The 18,513-nt window shown below is 41.4% G+C and overlaps 1 protein-coding gene across 4 annotated transcripts in view; it reads right to left on the reverse strand.

Annotated features, from left to right (window-relative positions):
• zhx2a (zinc fingers and homeoboxes 2a) overlaps nucleotides 1-9,890 on the reverse strand; it is a 27,468-nt gene extending 17,578 nt beyond the window's left edge. The window contains exon 1 of one of the 4 annotated variants that reach the window (XM_008286915.1): nucleotides 9,689-9,890. The gene's annotated coding sequence lies outside the window, so the exon portion shown is untranslated. Of the gene's footprint in view, nucleotides 1-3,114; nucleotides 3,301-8,594; nucleotides 8,786-9,455 lie in introns of those variants that run through there. The other 3 variants (XM_008286914.1, XM_008286918.1, XM_008286916.1) reach the window with 3 other exon arrangements.
• Nucleotides 9,891-18,513: the final 8,623 nt, after the last annotated feature.

An 18,513-nucleotide genomic window follows, 5' to 3' on the forward strand; every position in this document is an offset into this window, starting at 1 on the left:
GTGTATAGATAATGGATGGATGGATGGAAGTTTCTACATTTTTCCAAATGACCCGAGTAAATTCTGCCATGTTCTACAACATTCTAATACTCCATAAACTGAGAATATCTGATGTCGTAGTTTTATAGTCAGTTACTGGTCGATTGCAAGTTGCAACCAAAGAGCTTAGTGAGTTTGCGATGAGGGTCCATTACTGCGAGAGAGTTAAACATTGTGGCTGCTCCCAAGACCCAAAAAGGAAAAAAAAAAAAAGAACAACATCAAAGTGTTTCTACACAGTGCCAACATTCTCAAAAAGTAGGAGGAATTCCACACTTTGAAGAATCTAAAACTCTTGGTAGGAAGCCAACAGTGACCCCTGCATTGGCAAAGAGTGGTAGTGTAAGAGGTCAAGAAGAATCCGAAGATCACCGCCAGAGTCATCCTGCTGAATGTGGATAATTGTGGTATCAATATATCAAGGCTGGCACTTCAGCAGACACTGCACAAGGCTGGTCACTGGGGACTCCGACCAAGGGGGACTCTGCTTCTCCAAGAGAGGCACACAAAAGCTCCCCCAGCATTCAAAAACTCAACAAGATAGACAAAAATGGAGTTGTTTGGACACAGGGATGTGTTCTTCATTTGGCCACAGAAAGGAGAAGCATTCAACCCTGAGAAAACAATCCCTATAGTCAAGCATAGTGGTGAGAACGTAATGCTTTCAAAGGTTTTTTTTTAAGCCAGCGGGCCACAACCGTGACAATGTAAACAGCATCATGAGAAATAAGGTCTACATTAAGATTCTGTAAGAAAACAGGGAGTCTGCAGAACAGTTTGGCCTTGTACTGCATTGGACCGCCTTACAATACAGTCATTGGTCAAGAAATGGTTAACAGAAAACATTCTGGAGCAGTGCAGCCAGACCAGAATCCTACTGACAATTTGTGAAGGGATCTGAAGGCCAGAGGGATAACAAGAAAGCCTTCTGACCTTAAAAAACGTAGAGATCATTGCAAAACGGGAGTGATCTAAAAACATAGTGGAGACATGCAAAAAGCTGCATAGCAAATATAAGCATCATTTGATTGACTGTGGTGGCAGATAAAGGCGGGCAGAAGGGGTATAAATAATTTTGGACATGGCAGTTTTAGTAAAAAAAAAAGAGATAGATAGATAAAACTTTATTGGTCTCTTTGGTAGAACCTCAGGGAAATTGTTGTAAAAAAAAAAAAACAACACAGACATGGTTAAGATTTTTCCTTAACATCTGTAACGCAAGGTTCTATTGCTTTTGTCACTTGTTTATGTCCATATTGCTCATCTTATTTCCAGTTAGAAGAATCATATTAGACAAAAAGAAATTCACTATGAATCACAACTTGGCACAAATATGGATAGTTTTGGGCCTAACTGCATTAACATGACAACACAGACAGCACATGCTTTGACCTTAGTACATGATTCGATCATATAAGCCAGTTGTAGTCAGCGGAAATGTTGCGTATAAACACATTTTCTTAAAGAGCACTTTTACCCCGACTGTATTTCCTTCAGTCTCTAAAACCTGCAGGGGCTCAAAAGGGTTTCTGCAAAAGTCACTCATCCATCAGCCTTTATGACAACTTGCCAAACTTTCACATAAAAGTTCCTGAAAACTTGCCTGATCATCACTGCCGTGACCTTATTCAATCTTGGAGCATTTTAAAAGACACAGTGGCCCACATGAGGCCGTCAAACAGGCCACACCGTACAAGTCTTTCATTTAATCTGGTTCATACAAAATCGAACGCCAGTCTGACGTTGCCAGACCTGAATGCACACACACACACAGGCGCACTGTCACACGCACAAAGGGCAAGCTATAAAAATATCCAAGTGTCACCCACTCTGAGGCTGATGGTTGTGTTACTATGGTAACACTGTAACCAACAGGATTCGAGCATAGATGTGTGCTTGCATCGAGGAGTAGAAACCCCGCAGAGGTCAATCAGTGTCACGACAGCAGCGATGTTTAAAATCCAGCTCAACTTTAGGTTTATTTCTGCCTGGCAGTAAGGTTAAGACTGTATAATATATATTTTGGAAGAATTGCATTTGGCAGACAGATGAGAGTGAGTTCTCCCTTCAGTGAAAGTGTATATTAACCTACAGCATCATTTGACACTGCATCAGCTGTTAAATGGTTTTCTGAATATTTAGAAATGAGAAAGTCAGCATTGCAGGCCAGCCATGGACTCAAAATAAGCCATTTGAAAAACACAGAAGCTGGCTCAGGTTGTGCTTTACCTGCTGCATGTCAGGAACTGTCATGTAGCCAACACATGTACCGTTGTGCAACACCTACAGCTGTCTCACTTTAACGTGATGCTACATCCCCCTCCATGCTCACAGAATGACCCTGATGGCGAAGGCCAACACATCGGTGAGCATTCGTTTGATACGGAGGCTACAAGAAGGAATATGAAGCAGTGATGGGGTGTTGGGCAGAGTGTCAACAAATGAGGTTCCTACTGAATATTTTTGTGCAGCTTTAATGATAATGGATCCCTTGACTTGCTTTTGCTGTCCCATTTGCACCCCCTTATCCACTAGGGCCACACTCCTCTCGTTCACTTTCCCTCCTGGCCTTGCGCAAAGCCAGACAGCTACACTGATAACAGTGCTTTACTCTCATTTGGAAATCTTGTTCCCTATAATGACAAATTTCAAGGGTTCAAATCACATCTAAAAATCCTCTTGTAGGCTCTTTTTTTTTGGTTTGTTTGGGCACGGTGAAATGCGGCTTTTCAGTTGCAGTAAGTCCACTGTGGAACCCAAGTGGACTGGGGCAAAGGTCATCCAACCTGCAGTGTTCAAATCAGGTCAACAAAGGGAAATGGGGAGGGCTTTGGCAGAACTTCATTCCAAAGTTCACCACACTGTAATGACCACATGTTAAATCATATTCCAATGCACTGTGATGTAGTGTTTGTAAACAGTATGTGTTTTACATGGGTCTCCATGCACGAGAAGCAGAGAGGAATTCCTGTCAGAACTACACTGCCAAGTTCAAATGAGAAAGACTGGAGAGTGTTTAGCGTTTGTCACGAGCCTCAGCGAGATTCAATGTTCCTGTGCGGCTGGATTTCCCACCTGTCAATCTCTGCCTTCCCTGCAGTGGGTGTGGCTTACGAATCGTCTCCAGTCTGTCCTGATTGGTCTCCGGCTGGCAGGAGGGGTGTGTCTGAGCTCTGCCACTGGCTGATGTGGTTGCAGTGCAGAAGGCCTTTTAGTGAGTGCTCTCTCTTCTCTTTTCCTGTTTCCTTTTTTTTTTCCTCGTCTAAACTTGAAATTTGGAGGACACGTTAGGATGGGAGCAGAGAAGCTAATCTGCACACAGGCTCAGGCACGAATACACTGACTGCGTGCATGAGTATGAAGCTAACTTTTTCCAAGTTTCATGTGCTGGTTCGGTTTCAGCAGAGCATTTATTTTGTCAACAGCAGAAGAAGACTCAAGTTCTACAACACTGCAGTGACTTTGAGAAATGAGTGGTGGATGACTGGGTAGTTTAATACATGCTTACACATGCAGAAGCACGCTGCTGTACAAACTGCTACGCACCCATATGCTTAAACAGTAATCAATGCAGCAATGAAGCAGTGTGGTTCTTAATAAAACACAGTGACCCGCTGCTTGTGAAATGCCTGACTGCAGATACGAATGGTGGGGTCCAAGGTACACACTCGTCTTCCACATAAATGCACACACAATCTTATCTGGCAGTCTCAATGCAAGGCCGTCTCTTGTTTCTCATTCACACCGCTTAGACATTCTGACTCTAGTGTCTTCTTTCTTTTCTTTGTCACTCTCTGGCTCTCTCAGTGTCACCAGCGCTCTCCGTGACACCTTTAGTTTGGGTTTGGATTTCCAGCATGTTAAGTACCACAGATGTACATTCGGTTCTTTCTATTTATCTGTGATTTTTCCGATAAAAATTCTAAAGGTAACCGGCTGGCGACACCATATCAAGTACACCATTTGGGGGGAGGGATTGCCTTGGTGGACACATGAAACCGCCATATGTAAGAATGCTGTGACCTTTACCTGGAAACGCTGTGGCGGAAGGTTTCCAGGAATCCTACTACTTCCTGAGCTAGCAAATGGACCTGACACTAACATGGAGTTGCTTTTACAAGTTCAGGTGCATACGTGGCTCCATCAACTTCTCACTATCTGTTATCGTCTTTCATCACTCTCGGTGCCATTCAGTTGTCTCTTCCTCTGTATCACTCTGTCTCTCTCAGACATCACACGTTCGCTCTAATACAGTGTTGATTTCACGCTCCCTCTCCGTCTGTCCCTATGCAACTCCTCTTCCCTGCCTCTCTAATTGTCTCCTTCCCTCCTCATCACCGCACTCCCCCTCTCGGCCCCACCTACAGGTGATGAGCTCATCTCTGTGGTTGCCTTAGTCACCTAACAACACGTCTGAGAAGCCGGCGGAGGCGCAGCAGAGGAGAAGACCTGAACCGAAAAAACACACTGGAACAAAGCGGAGCGTAGATGTTGGTGATGTCATCACAGAGCCAAGCTGAGCAAGACGGGCCGCGATGACAACAACCTCCGTCCTCCAACCCGTGATGAGTCATCCCAGTGTTTCAACCGAGAGAATGGACAGCCGTTATAAAGCTCAGCACTGGACGTGGAAGTGTGATGGTTGGGAAACGCTCCTAATAAACACGAAAATCCACCGAAGGTTAGGGAGCGCGACTCTTAAAGTAACCGCTCTGATGCTTTTGTGTCAGCTTTAATTATATCTGTCAGCTACACAAGTGGGAAAAGTGCAATCTACGGCTAGAAAAATCAACCACAAGCCCAACATCAACTGCTACAGTTAGAAAAAGATGCTGCAACACATTAAATATCCCATCACTACAACCTCCCTGCACCCAAGTGTCCCTATGAAAACCAAAAACTGTACATATATATATAAAACATTATTTTATGAGTTAGCCACGCTACAAAACGAGCAGTGATGAGTCTAAAGTAAGCTGCTTGTGCACGTCATCTTCTAGCATTGCAGCTGTTGATCTAGCAAACACGAGCAGATGATAAACAATAATTGGAGTGCATCTGTTATATATCACACATACATTTTTTTTTCTTCAATCATTACATCTTTTGACATTAAGAGCTGTGCAGCTTTTTCAAGAAAATTCTAATATTAGCGTATGCAGCTAAAGAGGAGACAGAGCTGCCAACAGAATGGAATTAGATGATATCTGATGTCTTTATTTATCAGAATGGAAACCGACATAGCAATCACCATCTGTAATACTGTAATATAATTTAATAATACAGTAATGTAATTAAGGTAATGACTAGAATACTGAAAAAGTAAGTTAGGTGTCCAAGAAAAACTAATAGTTCACTTGTCAAAAGTCTGTGGCTGAATTAAGCAATTTAGTTGTATTATTCTTATATTATTTTGAAGCACTGGGTGTACAGCTTTCCCTGAAACTTCTCCAAAAACCCGCCTCAATCCATCCTGGCTCAAACCCTGAACGAAAGTAACATTAGCAACATGCACATCACACATAGTACCTGCCACCTGTCCACCTTCATTTATCAGATTTTCTCAGTTGAAAAAAAAAAAAAAAAATAGTGCTTTCTTGTCAATCTCCTGCTCCAGATTAGTTTCAGTCAGCAGTTGGGCAACATTACAAGATCTAGCCGGCATGATTGACACATGCAACATCTGTCAGTACGCAGGCTTAGACATCGAACGCCATCTATACAAATCTTATTAGACTATACAGGGTGTACATCATTGTCACAAACTAGTTTTGATATCACTTGAGCAGTGGCGTTAATTTGACATCAGCACAGCAAAGCACACCTCTGGATTCGCTTTGATTCGGAACAGCTTGCATACGCGCTGTCTGAGTAAATCTGTCTAAACAGGGGAGATCTTTGTGTTTTTATTCAATTCCTCGCTCATAATTTGACATCAATTCTTAATGCTAAGCGATTTTACTTTTTTAAATCTAAATAAATGTGACAGACTGAGTCTTGTTCATTTTCCACCGTCTGACTACAGCAAACGAAATAAACGCCTCTGGAAACAAATGGAGCGGATCGCCTCACAGCTGGATGTTTTGGCTGTGACATTCTAAGAGGTCACAGTACATTGAGAAAGACTGCACGGTGGGGCAAGATTTGGGGGGGGAGAAAAAAAAAAATCACTTAAATGAGGCCGGGTATATTTTTTTCCCTGCTACTTCTTCAATAATATTAACAGTTAAACACCTTACTGTAAATAACCAAGTGTTTTTTGTTTTTTTTTGAGGCTGCTTTTCCCTTTGCAGAAAATTCTCTCTCTACCTATTGCTTTCACAGTCACTGATGTTATGGACAACAAGGTAGGATGCTGACATCTGTGCATTTCTCTAATCCCCTGAGCAATACTGAGAACAACAACCCCCCTGAAAAAATAAATAAATAAAAAAATTAAACACAGACAGACTTAATCTTGCATCTGTCAAACTGTAAAAACAATTCGGTAATGCTGTCCCATATACCTGACTCCGGACATCAGCGGGGATTTTAAATCCTCGTCTTTGAGATCCACCACTTCTTTCTAGAGCGCTGACTTAAAACAGTCAATTTGTTTGGGCAGGCAAAAACATGAATAATTCAAAAATAATTCTCATTTAATATATGAGCAGTGTTTGCCAATATTAATACGGTGCTTTCTTCTATACTAATACAACCCGTTTTAGCTGTATGTCCTACATCGTTTTGTGAAACACAAAAGCTTGGCTACATGACTGTCGGTGTGAAATTTAAAATGCGATCGTGTGCTTTTATCATCAGAGGCAGGTATACGCTTTGATTGTTGAGCCCCCAATAAAAATTATCTGGCTGTCATTCCAAATTATATAACATTAGCGTCTGATTTGGCAGATCACAAGTGGAAACCATGTGAAGAACAAACATGAGCCAAATTTCTCTTCACATGGAAAGAGCAGGAGAGCATGGCTTAGTGAGCGGAGCCAAGTTTATACCCAGAGGAATCGCTGGTAACGGGCCTGACAGGAGGGTTAACTGCGCTGTGATCAAAATCGCTCACATCTTTTACGGGAAGGGGGTGGGACTGTTGATCAGAGAATGCCTAGAAATACAAAACATCAGGTCATCCTGGTGCTGAGAGAGCAACGAACAAGATATTCCATCAGATACATTAACATACAAAAAAAGCGGGATCTTAACAGGTATGTAACACTTGTCTGTACATTACAGTGTACAGCTGCTCCAAATAACTGGAACCGCTTCTATATGAAACGCTGCTTTAATTTCAATCTCCATGCTGATAGTCAGCACGTAACTGCAGCTGGGAGTCAGCTGGTGTCCTCGAATGTCTCTGTTCTTGGAAATGCCACGGTCATGTGTTACTTCTTCCCCTTTGCTTATCATCATCATCATTATCACCACCGACAATATTTATGCTACGTTGTTAATTACAGACATGAACCGTTATGGTGTCAGTGCACAAATCCAAATAGAGTAATTCCACATGCCTGATGCACGGCTGTTTTATTTCTCACCCTGCAAAATTTAGCACCAGTGCTCTTTTTTTTAACATTTAAAATCTGGATTACTCACTGCACAGAACTCACTCGGATTATTTTTATGCATTGCTGGGCCATAAAAACTGAGATGATTGCCCACACGTTTGAAGAAGGGGAAACATTGTGTTTTACTGCAACACTGGCAGAGAAACTGTATTAAGTCAAGCTCAGTATCTCATACACTTAACTATGTAGATATGAAGTATTTCACAGTTGTCTCTAGTTGATGTTTAGGTCTGCTGTAGGTGGGTCTGTGTAGATGCTGTTAAATCCCAGATTTTAAAGGGTTTAAGCAGAATTCTTGTCAGATTTATTGATGACATCCACATAATCAGAAGGCCAGTGAGTTTACAGTAACTCAGAATAAACTTAATGACATGCTTAACCACTAATACAACATTGTACTGTGTATGTGATTTATAGTCTATATGAAAAAAGCCGGAAGTAAGAGATGACATAGAAAGAGGTGACAAATTAAAAGAGAAACCCAAACCCTTGACCCCTACAGTGTCAGGTGGCTCTGTTATGCTGTGAGGGACATTTTGCTGGCATGGAGCCCCCGCAAATCTTTTTGATCTAAGATTTCTATCCTGATGGGAGCCGTGTCTTCCAGGATGCCCCCATCCACACAGGGCATGAAGGGTCATATGGTTTTGGACTTTATAGTCGACCAGATTTCAACACCCATCAGAGATTTTAGGCTGACGTGTGAGACAGTGATCTCCATCGGCATCATCAAAACACCAAATGAGGGATTTTTTATTTTTATTTTATTTTTTAGAAAAATTGAAGTGAAATGCAAGGTGACATACAGCTTACTTAGACACTTGTTTTTTTTCCTTTAATTTGTCACCCATCTGTGCATTGGGCTACATTTTAAGAGCAACTTCTCTGGATTTATTCAATCACAGCCGCGCCATGTACTGTGCACATGAGATAAACACATCCAGCCAACCACTGCTCCTCCAAAATAAAACCCAGGGTGCATTAAGGACACACTTCCTCCGGGTGCTGAAGCACACAAGTCCAGCGGAGGCTGCTTACAGTTGGTACACTGGGTTCATGAGCAAAGTTGATTTTCTGAATTTAATTGGATAAAAAAAAATAATACAAAAAAACACCACGCCTGACTTTTACAGCAGTCCAACGCCATACAGTCTATGTGTCTGCAGTGAGAGCCGAGGTTTCAGAGGAGGAGGAGGAGGAGGAGGAGGAGGCATCACCAGGGGTAACGTTACGCCTACATCGCAGAGTCGCGCAAAATCAAAGTCTATAAACAACGTCGGAGTCCAAAAGTTGCGCTCGAACCTCAGTGCGGCTCAACGCGAGCGGCTACGCGGGCCGGGCTGCGCACTTTTGCGGCCGTTTCCGCCGGGCCAACCCCGAGATGTGACAGAGGGGCGCAGAAAAACACTCTCCCCAAATGTCCCCCCCACACCCCCCCTCCCCCTCTCGCCATCGACGTAACAACATGTCGGCAAAGGACGGCCATGTTTTGCTGGTTATGTCGACACGGGGAGGAGGAAAAGTAGACACGATGTCTCTGCCCGCCGCCTGCTCCCACCGCGGCCCGAAACCTAGCAAGAGTGAAACTTGAACAACGGGGGGCGAAAACGTCCAATTAACAACTTGGTGGAGACGTTGCGAGTCTCAGGTGTTTTTAAGCAGCTCAGGGGCAGGCAAAGTTCATGCGGCGAGACAAGTTAAAATATTTATACGGGAGGCGTGGGGCTGTTTTGGGGGAAAGAGAAAAAAAAAAAGGCGCCGCGAAGCCACGAGTGCGGCGCAAACAAGCGTTTTAACTTGAAGGGGGGTACTTTCAGGTGAAAAACAAGAAGGAAGAGTTGATCCGTTTCTTACCTGCCCACCGTTTTATTTTGGCGCGACGCTCAGGTAGTGTCGCTACGAAGCTCCCCGAAGCTCGCTGCTTAAACCGCCGAGTCGCTTTCGAGTCGCACCGTGGTGGCGTCGCGGCGGCCCGATAACCGAGCAGACAACAGGCGACAGGAAAGAAAAAATTGGCGATCACAAGGAGGATCTACGCCAAAAGCCACATGATCGCCGACGTCAGAGTACGTATTTGCATGCCGTACCGAAGCGCCGGTGTCCGTCCGTGGCGGGTCCATGGTGTTCGAGCAGCCGGGGAAAAGTTTAGCGGCGGGCGGGAGAAAGTGAAGCAACTCTCCGTCCAGACGGCAGCAGCGGCGCCGGTGTCTCCATGAAGCCTGGGAAAAATGAATGAACTGCGTCTTGTAGCCGTCAACTTGCCCCCCTCCTGTGCTGATGCCTGCCTGCCTCTCCGCTCCGAGCTAATTGAATATTAAAGTATGAGAGGGGGCGTTTGTTACCCCCAAAGTTCCTCCCCCCGCTCTCCCTCTCTCTCCCTGGCCGTGTCACCCCGCCCACCCCGGCTCCTCTCCCCCTCTGTCTTCCATGTGATGTGAGGTGTGGAGCTGCTGCAGTGCTGCTCAGCTGGAGGCCCCCGTCCTGCAGAGAAAACCTGCATCACACAGAAAAAAAGAAAAAAAAAAAAAACTAAACACACACACACACACACACACACACATCTGGATCAGCAGAGGTTAGTTTGAGGTCAGCTGATAGTCACAGTTTATGTTGGTGGAAAAGTGCCCTGAGGTGACACACAAACAGCTCACACACACACACACAACAGTGACCTCCACTGGATCTAACTCAGAACTGATTCTGACCTTGGCTTTAAGCATGCATCACATCCTCCTTATACCAATATTGATGGATTTGTGCAAAAAAAAAAAAAAAAACCCTCCCCGAAATGCAGTGATTTCCTCCATGCACTCACAAAGTGTTTTTTTTTTAAAAGTAGAAAATGTTCCATGATTGCAGATGTAAAGGGCTGTTTTGGTCTGTATCCGTGAAGCCAGTGTACCAAATAAGTCAGGCTTATTCCAGTAAGTCGGACTTAAGCTCAACATTAGGTTCAAGCTCAGTTACTCTGCCAGTTTATGCTAAGAAACCACGATGTGCCAAAGCAGACTGACTGAAAGCAAAGTTTTTACTACTGACTCAATGGCATCAGTACAACTGACATTAAAAATAATCTACCTAAATAAATAATAACTTAAAGTAAATTGCACATTCATAGGATGTGCCTAAGATGGTATGTGATATCAAACTTTTAGACTTATGCTACATAAAATAAGTCTTAATATAAATGATCCAAATAGTTAACAGTACATCAACATGAACAAAAAAGACTATATTGATCAGATATGCAGCATCAAAGTCCACATGCCTCTCTCTTCTACTGTTGTGGTGAAATTAGTAAATACATTTCTACAATTTCATTTAAAACAATGTCAAAAAAAAATAAATTTAGGAGTGTTTTTTTTATTTTTAATGAATTAGTTAAGGTCTTTAAATGCGGATCTAAACCCTTTGAACATGTGATTGAATCAACTCCATGACCTTCAGGGGAGCTCGCTTCTTTCACTTTCTTGTGTTCGAAATCAACAGTTACGACAATATTCAAAGATATGTTCAATAAATGTTTTTTTCATGACACTGTGCCGCTCCTCACTATCGCAGTAACAGTCCGCATACCCATCTCTTTATTAAAGTGATGAATCACCCTCATCCATAAATCATAAATCAATAAAATCGAGTTTTGAAAATGATCTATGATGATAGCAAACCATCAATATCTTAGAGACCCTCCAAAAATTCACAGATCATATTTCCAGCAGGGCTCATGTCCAGTTGAGACGAGCCGAGTTCCCTCTGACTCTCCCTGCAGTTCCACCCTGGATTTAATCATCCACATATTTAATTACATTTCAACTTAGCTTGCATGTGATCGATTGGCAGTTTCTTGCCATTCTTACCCTCTGGTTTTAATCACTGCAAGAGTATGACTTTTTTTGGTTAAGATTTGTTTAATCCATGCTTGACCTGTCGGGCCTGCTTTAAGAATAGCGTGATCCTGCAATTGTCTCGATTACCTGAACCTGCGTCAATTAGTCTGATTGCATGAACTTTAAATGACCTTTATGGGACCGCTTAAGCCTCAACTGATCTGTGAGGTTTCACTCAAGTTGGGTGTTGGACTTTAATCCCCAATTTCCTTTCAGAATTTTAATGAACAGGCCCCTGAACTTTTCATTATTTGCTTAAGCCTTTGCACTTCCTGATATGTGAAACCATAACACTGCATTGCACAGACACAGAGAATTGTCTTCCAGTGATGTAACAAAGGAGAAGGTAATATTGAGCTTTTTTTTTTATTGTAAACACTGTGCCAAACACATATACTTAATATTAGTGTTGTATTTATACATATCTTCGCAGCATTTGGAAGGCCTCTTTAAGTATCTTTTCCCAAAAAAAACACAGGAAACCCAAAGCCAGCTTCTGTATTTGTGGCACTATGAGTGTGTATTTGTGTAAACATAGAGTCAACAGTGTGTTGCTGACGCTGTCAATAATCCATATACATTTCCACTGGATGACTCCAGGAAAAAAAAAAAAAAAAAGAAGCTTCCTAATTGACTTCCCCAAGACAAATAGAGAAATAGTCCGACCAGACAGATTACACAGGGTTCCTAAACCTTTAGAAAATTAAGATAATTGAGTCATCACTCATGCAAAAGGTCATGCAGATTCAATTTATAAATGCGTTCCATAAAAATGTTGCACTTTTTGCTGTCTAGGTTAATCTAGTGAGGTTTGATCTTAGCTCGTTTCACTCAAAATTGTACTGAGAGTGCCTTTACCAGCTCTCCAGTGTCAGTATTGTGTTAACTATTAAGAGCAGAGTTACTCATCTGCGGTTGCTGCGAGGTTTGGACTCTCTTGAAATGGTGTGGTATGCTGGTTCACTAATGGCTGCTATTCAAATTGCAGCCACAAATCACTTCAAATATGAAGGTCAAAAGGATACCAGTGCGCATCACAAAAAAAAGGTGATAAATTCATGAAGGTGGAGTAGAGATATTGTTGTTTGTGCTGGAGCAGCGAGCATTTAAATATCATTTTAGCCATTATGTGTCTAGATTCTGATAATTAGACATAGTGTCATAAGTTAGAAGGAAAGATTGAGCGCTGGTGTGTTGTTTGCCTTCAGATGAGAATATCTATACAAATTCCATTGGTTAAATGAAAACAAATATGAAAAGAAAGGAGATTAAATGTCCCACAGTTAAGATAAAGTGCTGTTTCAGTCTCCAGTCATTTGAAGGACTATTTTTCTTGGTTGTTAATCCTAGTTTTAGTGTCTCTTCTCGTCCTAACAATGAGGCCTCCTATAAAAGTTCAGTGTTATTAATGATCAGATCAGGTATGAAGAAGAGTTTGTGTTTTGAATAAAGTAGTCCACTGGTCAGTTCAAAATATTTCCCTCAAACATTTTTTACCAGTTATTTGAATGAGTAAAAGTGTGATCTCTTAAAGCTGGTAGATGCCAATCCACTGGTGTGTTTCCTACAACCGTAATCCGTCCTTGCAGTGGTTTAGTAGAGTCTTGATAGGGATTTACTGTTGAAGTAGGTGAAAGCAATTAACCTAACACAGTGTCACAGGCCTTCTTAAACTCCTGTGGTCCTCAGAGAAACACTCAGTAGGAGCCCATGATCAAAACATGAAAGCGACAGGTTTTCTCGCTAATCGTGAACATGTTAGTTGCACCTTAGGCATGAGTTATGAGATCCCTTATTTGAGGCTTTATCCAGTGATTTTGGCACAAGAAAAGCATGTTCCACTTTTTTTTTTGCTCTTTCCACATTAGCTTCATGCTCATTCATAAAAAACTTTATTTTGTGTCATATGTTGGATGTGTTGTCTGGGTTGAAGGTTTCGTTTCTCCTCTTCAGTAAAATACTGTAACCAGTCTCATTTACATGTATACACACAAGAGCAATTGAAAGAACAAAATTTAAAAGAATAACCTCACAAGCACATCAACCTCCATCACACAAACAATACAGCAACCCGGGCACATTGGACAGACTGGCAACATTACAGAGTTGTCAAGTGTGATACTGTATATCATATTTCCAGGGTTCAAAAAGTCCCATTCATTTTCATTGTGTGTTGGAGCACTGCCAAGGCTTGGATGGGCATTAAACTCTACTGGATGAATCTTCAACAAAAAGATATATGCATTAGAGGAAGATAACTATGACAACCAAGATGTATTTTTTAAAAAAGAAAAAAAAATCCAAACACTGAGCCAAAAATGCTGTTGCATGCACTCCTAACAGCAATTCAAGGCTACAGTTTTCAAAGAGACCTGAGAATATTCAACATCTTAAATCAGGTCGCTTTCAAATCCTGGGTTAATTGTAGATGCTGTCACTGACTATGGCACAGTTTTTAGTCCCCTTTTGTATCAAAGAAACAGAATGAATTGCTAAAGCTCTTATTTGCACCCTTGACTTGCGTCTTTTCTATGAAATGTTAGCACAGGCAGCCATAAGGAGCAGCCATACACCACCCAGCAGAAACGTCTTTTATAGGAAGAGGAGGCCTGCAGACCTGTTTTTATTCTGAGGAACAATGAGATGTAAAGGCTGGGATCACTCTACTTTAAATTTCCTCGGTAAAAAATGAATTCTGTTTAAAAACAGAATAAACTCGTTTTCTATAGTCCTCATTTGAATGGGTGCCATTTTTCTTTGGCAGATTGTGTTCAGCCTACGAGTTCAATGCTTGAAAACCCCGACAGAAGGAAAAGTGACAAAATCAAGGCAGTAATAAGATACAGGGTTGCGTTAATTTACAGTACTGTACAGATTTGGTGGTCTTTGATTAAAAAGATAAATAAAAAAAAATCTAATTTCTTTCCCCCAGATTTGTAAGTTTTTATCTTTAAATGTGTAAAGGGATTTTTTTAGACCCTATTTAACCACGTACTGTACATTCTGTGTCAGCATCAGAGAGTGGTGACCTTTCTAGAGATAAATGTGATTGAAATAAAAGGTCACTAGATGGTGCCAAATGGCTGCATCATCACACCTAAACAGGGACTCGATGAACCGATATGCTTGTTGGATGTGTTTCCTGTACCGACCTATTGCTAAAGGTGTACATTATGTATTTACAATAAAGGCAAATGAGTGTTTTCATTGACCCCATGGAGGCTTCAGTGCAGACATGGCAATCTATAAAACCTTTATATTATCACTCCTAAACAGGGCAGATTCTGCCAGGATCCGAATCACTGGAGGAACTGGAGAGTTGAAAAGAGTTTAAAGGTTCTGAGAGAACGAAAGAGGGAGACAGAATCAAAGAAGGCTGATTTAATTCCAAAATATCATGACACAGTAGTTTATTAGAAGTAAAAGTGACAGTTAGTGTGTTTTCACATGGAAGCCTGCAGACAGAAAACACTCGACTTGGACGACCTCTCCTGTTCTGTGCTTTTGTGTATTCTCAGGATGACATCAGTGGAGGGCTTTCTTTCTGTTTGTTTGTCCATCATGTGATTTTTTTTTTTGACACTGTTGATGCCAGTTGGCTGTTAGCTTCTCCTCTGAACAGCAAATGATAAGCAATCGTAGCTATAGGCATAGAGAGGCTTACCTCATAAGCCATTTTAATCAATGCAACCTTCGTACTTATGCATAAAGTCTGATTGTTGCCAGTTCATTTCGCACTAATAGGCCTAGGAAAAAAATATAATTGTATATAGCTTTACTATTGTTCTCATCACTGATAGTTTATTTATTACCATATTATGTCACTTCACCAGGGATGCTTAGGCTGATGTTAGGACAGTGATATGCTTTCTGCGCCTGTGAGGGATACGACCTACAATGCATGTACACAACTGAATCTTCCAAGCAGATTCCCACAGACTAGAAAAGGAAAATAAAAACAACAGCTACTTGTCCATGTGTGTCTGCAGATCTCCAAATGTGTCTGTGCCAGAGTATAATCAAGGCCTTGATGAGGTCCTTGATTATGCTCAATGTGTACGACTTCTGTTGTTCGCTTGGAAGACATGTTGAGGTCATAACTACAAATTCTGTGCATGCACACTGCTGCCCACTATTGTCTTTGTAGCACAGTTGCGGCAACACAAATTTTGACTGCACGTGGAATGTGCATGGACTCTAGAGGAGATAACGACATTTCCATTACGTGGTGTCATGTGGAATATATAGCACCAGCGCTTTGCCAATGCTAGTCACCTTATATTAACAGTAAAAATTTTTTTGTATATATCCGTGTGTGTCTTTGCGTCCCTGAAGACCTACCAGGACCTGAAGAGGTTCGCCATGTTCAACGTGATGGCAGCACGCATGGAAGCAGCGACCCCTTCAGGAGACAGTGAGAGTGAACGTTTAGTGTCTTGCCTATCCCAGACGTGCATTCCGCAAAACTTACTAATTAAATGATCCTGAAGAAACGCTCTCTCATCTTGCCTGTGCTACTGTGTATGTACAGCAAAATGACAATAAACTTGCTTTGATTTGATTTTTATAAAAAAAACACAGACGTTGACTTTGTACTATCAAAATATTACTATTAACACACCCCAAACCACTGCTTTTGTTTTGTCAGATTAGTAAAATGTTTTAAATGCTAGTTAAACATTAACAAGGCCAAGATTCGAAAAGAAAATTGGCTACACCTAGTGGTCAGGAGGGAAATTACATATTAACAGGATTTCCTCAGCATGCCGCAGCAGACAAGGAGTAATATATACGAAGTGTGTTTTTTTTAAAGTGAGTTTTAGCTAGAGTGTGTATTCGAAAGACTCGTCTTCAAATTTTTTGAAATTGCTAATAGTAAATAGCTATAAAGCATAATGCCATCTTTTGTGCTCTTTCATGTATGTTTTTTGCATTATAAGTATATAAACAGGTTTGACACAAAGAAATTCTATTTAGGTTTTACTTTTTTACATGTAATGCAGCACTATAACACAATACAAACTAAATATCTACTTTCTACTTGGATAACCTGGAGTCTGTTAAATATACAGGTGAATTGATATAGTTAATATTATCAGTATTTGTATTGTTAGACAGAACAATTGATAACTGCATATTGACATTTAATCTGCTTACCTATAACTATAAAGGAACATACATTCAAATTAACAGTCAAGACACAAGTATAGTGTCAGAAAGTTACATCATTCTGACCCCTGAACTCTGAGGCATGACCACCACCACAAACGTCACATCGCTTGTGACTGGGACAACATGAAACCAAGGCTGTTCGGTTGGTCCGTATTTATTTTCTGACTGTTTCTGATTTTCACATTTACATGAGTTGCAGCAATTGTGTACTGGAGAAAACGAAACACATTTTGTATCTGCGATTTAGGAGCTGACAGCAAACCCTCTGGTGTAACATTAATGCGTGAACTTGGCAGCAACAACACACAACGCTCTCTCGAGCAGTTAACATCACCATGACAACAATGTAAATAATAGGGAAATAAGCCATATAAAAAAAACAAACCTACATTCATCTGGGAAAAGTGTTGCTGTGCATAATCTCCAGTGATATTGATCGATAGATAATTACTTTAAAATAGGAAATAAGCATTGTTTTTATAAAACATGGTATGTGCTGCGTCCAGATTGACATGCTGTTTGGCTCTGATTTTGGAAGAGATTTTGAGAGTCCCTGCCCTAATGAATTGACAAATTAGCTTTTTGACAATTTTAATAACAATTACAGTTGACTATTTATTACAATTGACCCTTTGTAGTGTTTAACTGTTGAGCTGCACTTGTTATACTTCTAATGAGTTTTTGGTAAGTCAGTGTGTATTTGTGGATGCGTGTGAATATATTTATGCATGTGTTGTGTCTTCAAGTTGTGCGTGTACTTTCCCCAGTGAGCAGTTTTGGCCCATTTAGACAGTAGACAGCTGGAATGTAATCAAGAAGCTGTTTTGGTAACGACTGCTCATCCAGTGGGAGCTTATAAATCCTGTTATCACCGCAACCTCAAACCGACTTCTCTTCCCACGTTCAGGTTCAGCCATGACACAGCTGTTGAGACAATCATGATGCAGCAAATGAAGAGGTGGACGACGGAAGAGTGCGGACACTTCAGAGAGGGAAGGACCTCAAGCTGAAGGGAAGGAGAGGAGAAGCAATGACAGACGAGAGGATCTGAATCAAGGGCTACGAGGCTACTGGTTGCAGCATTTCTGCTGAAAATGTTAAAGGAGCATGACAAAAAGGAAGGGATGACTTAGAGGCTAAAAAGACCGTCCTTTCCCAGCTGTGCTCCCACAATGTGTGCTGGCAGAGTAACTTGCTGAAGCGCTAGACACCAAACAGGATGAAGAATTGAGGAGTTGAACAGTGCAGCAGACAGCTCTGGAAATGCTGATGCACACATGCTCTCTCAGCAGCAGGAGAGAAGTGCTTAATTAGGTTCAGAGGTTCCGAAGGTTAATTAAGTTCACTGTGTTAGTAGCTTTAGTAAATATACAAAATGACTGACGGTTAGTTTTACAGAAAAAGACCAAGCCTTGTGTTGGATTAAGCTATTTTACAGGAGAGTTCTACTTTTTTAACAGGACTGAGTCCAGCTGAATCCATCTCTCTCCTCTATACGCTGTTCACAGGAGCGGATGTTCTCAGAGTATTTCTTCAGACTGCAAAAATGATTTAATGTAAAGCGAGAATTCACAAATACACGGTTACAAATGTGTTTTGAAAGAATCCCATCTCCTTCCATTAACCTAATGAAGAAAACTCCCAAATCCTCCAAGTCCTAACAAGGGAGAAACCAGATCACTGTTCTTTCTTTTCTCCCACTCCCTTTCCTCATACTTCTCATCCACGTTTGCCTCAGCTTTCTTTGATTTCAAATCTACGTAATTCTTTTGTTTTGCAAGACAGAAACAGCATTCTCTTTAACTGAGTGAGGCAACAGCACAATGCACAAAGCTTGGCAGTATTGTGTTTTC

This window comes from Stegastes partitus, unplaced genomic scaffold, assembly GCF_000690725.1.
Source record: "Stegastes partitus isolate 25-593 unplaced genomic scaffold, Stegastes_partitus-1.0.2 Scaffold475, whole genome shotgun sequence".
In the NCBI taxonomy this organism is placed as follows: Eukaryota; Metazoa; Chordata; class Actinopteri; family Pomacentridae; genus Stegastes; species Stegastes partitus.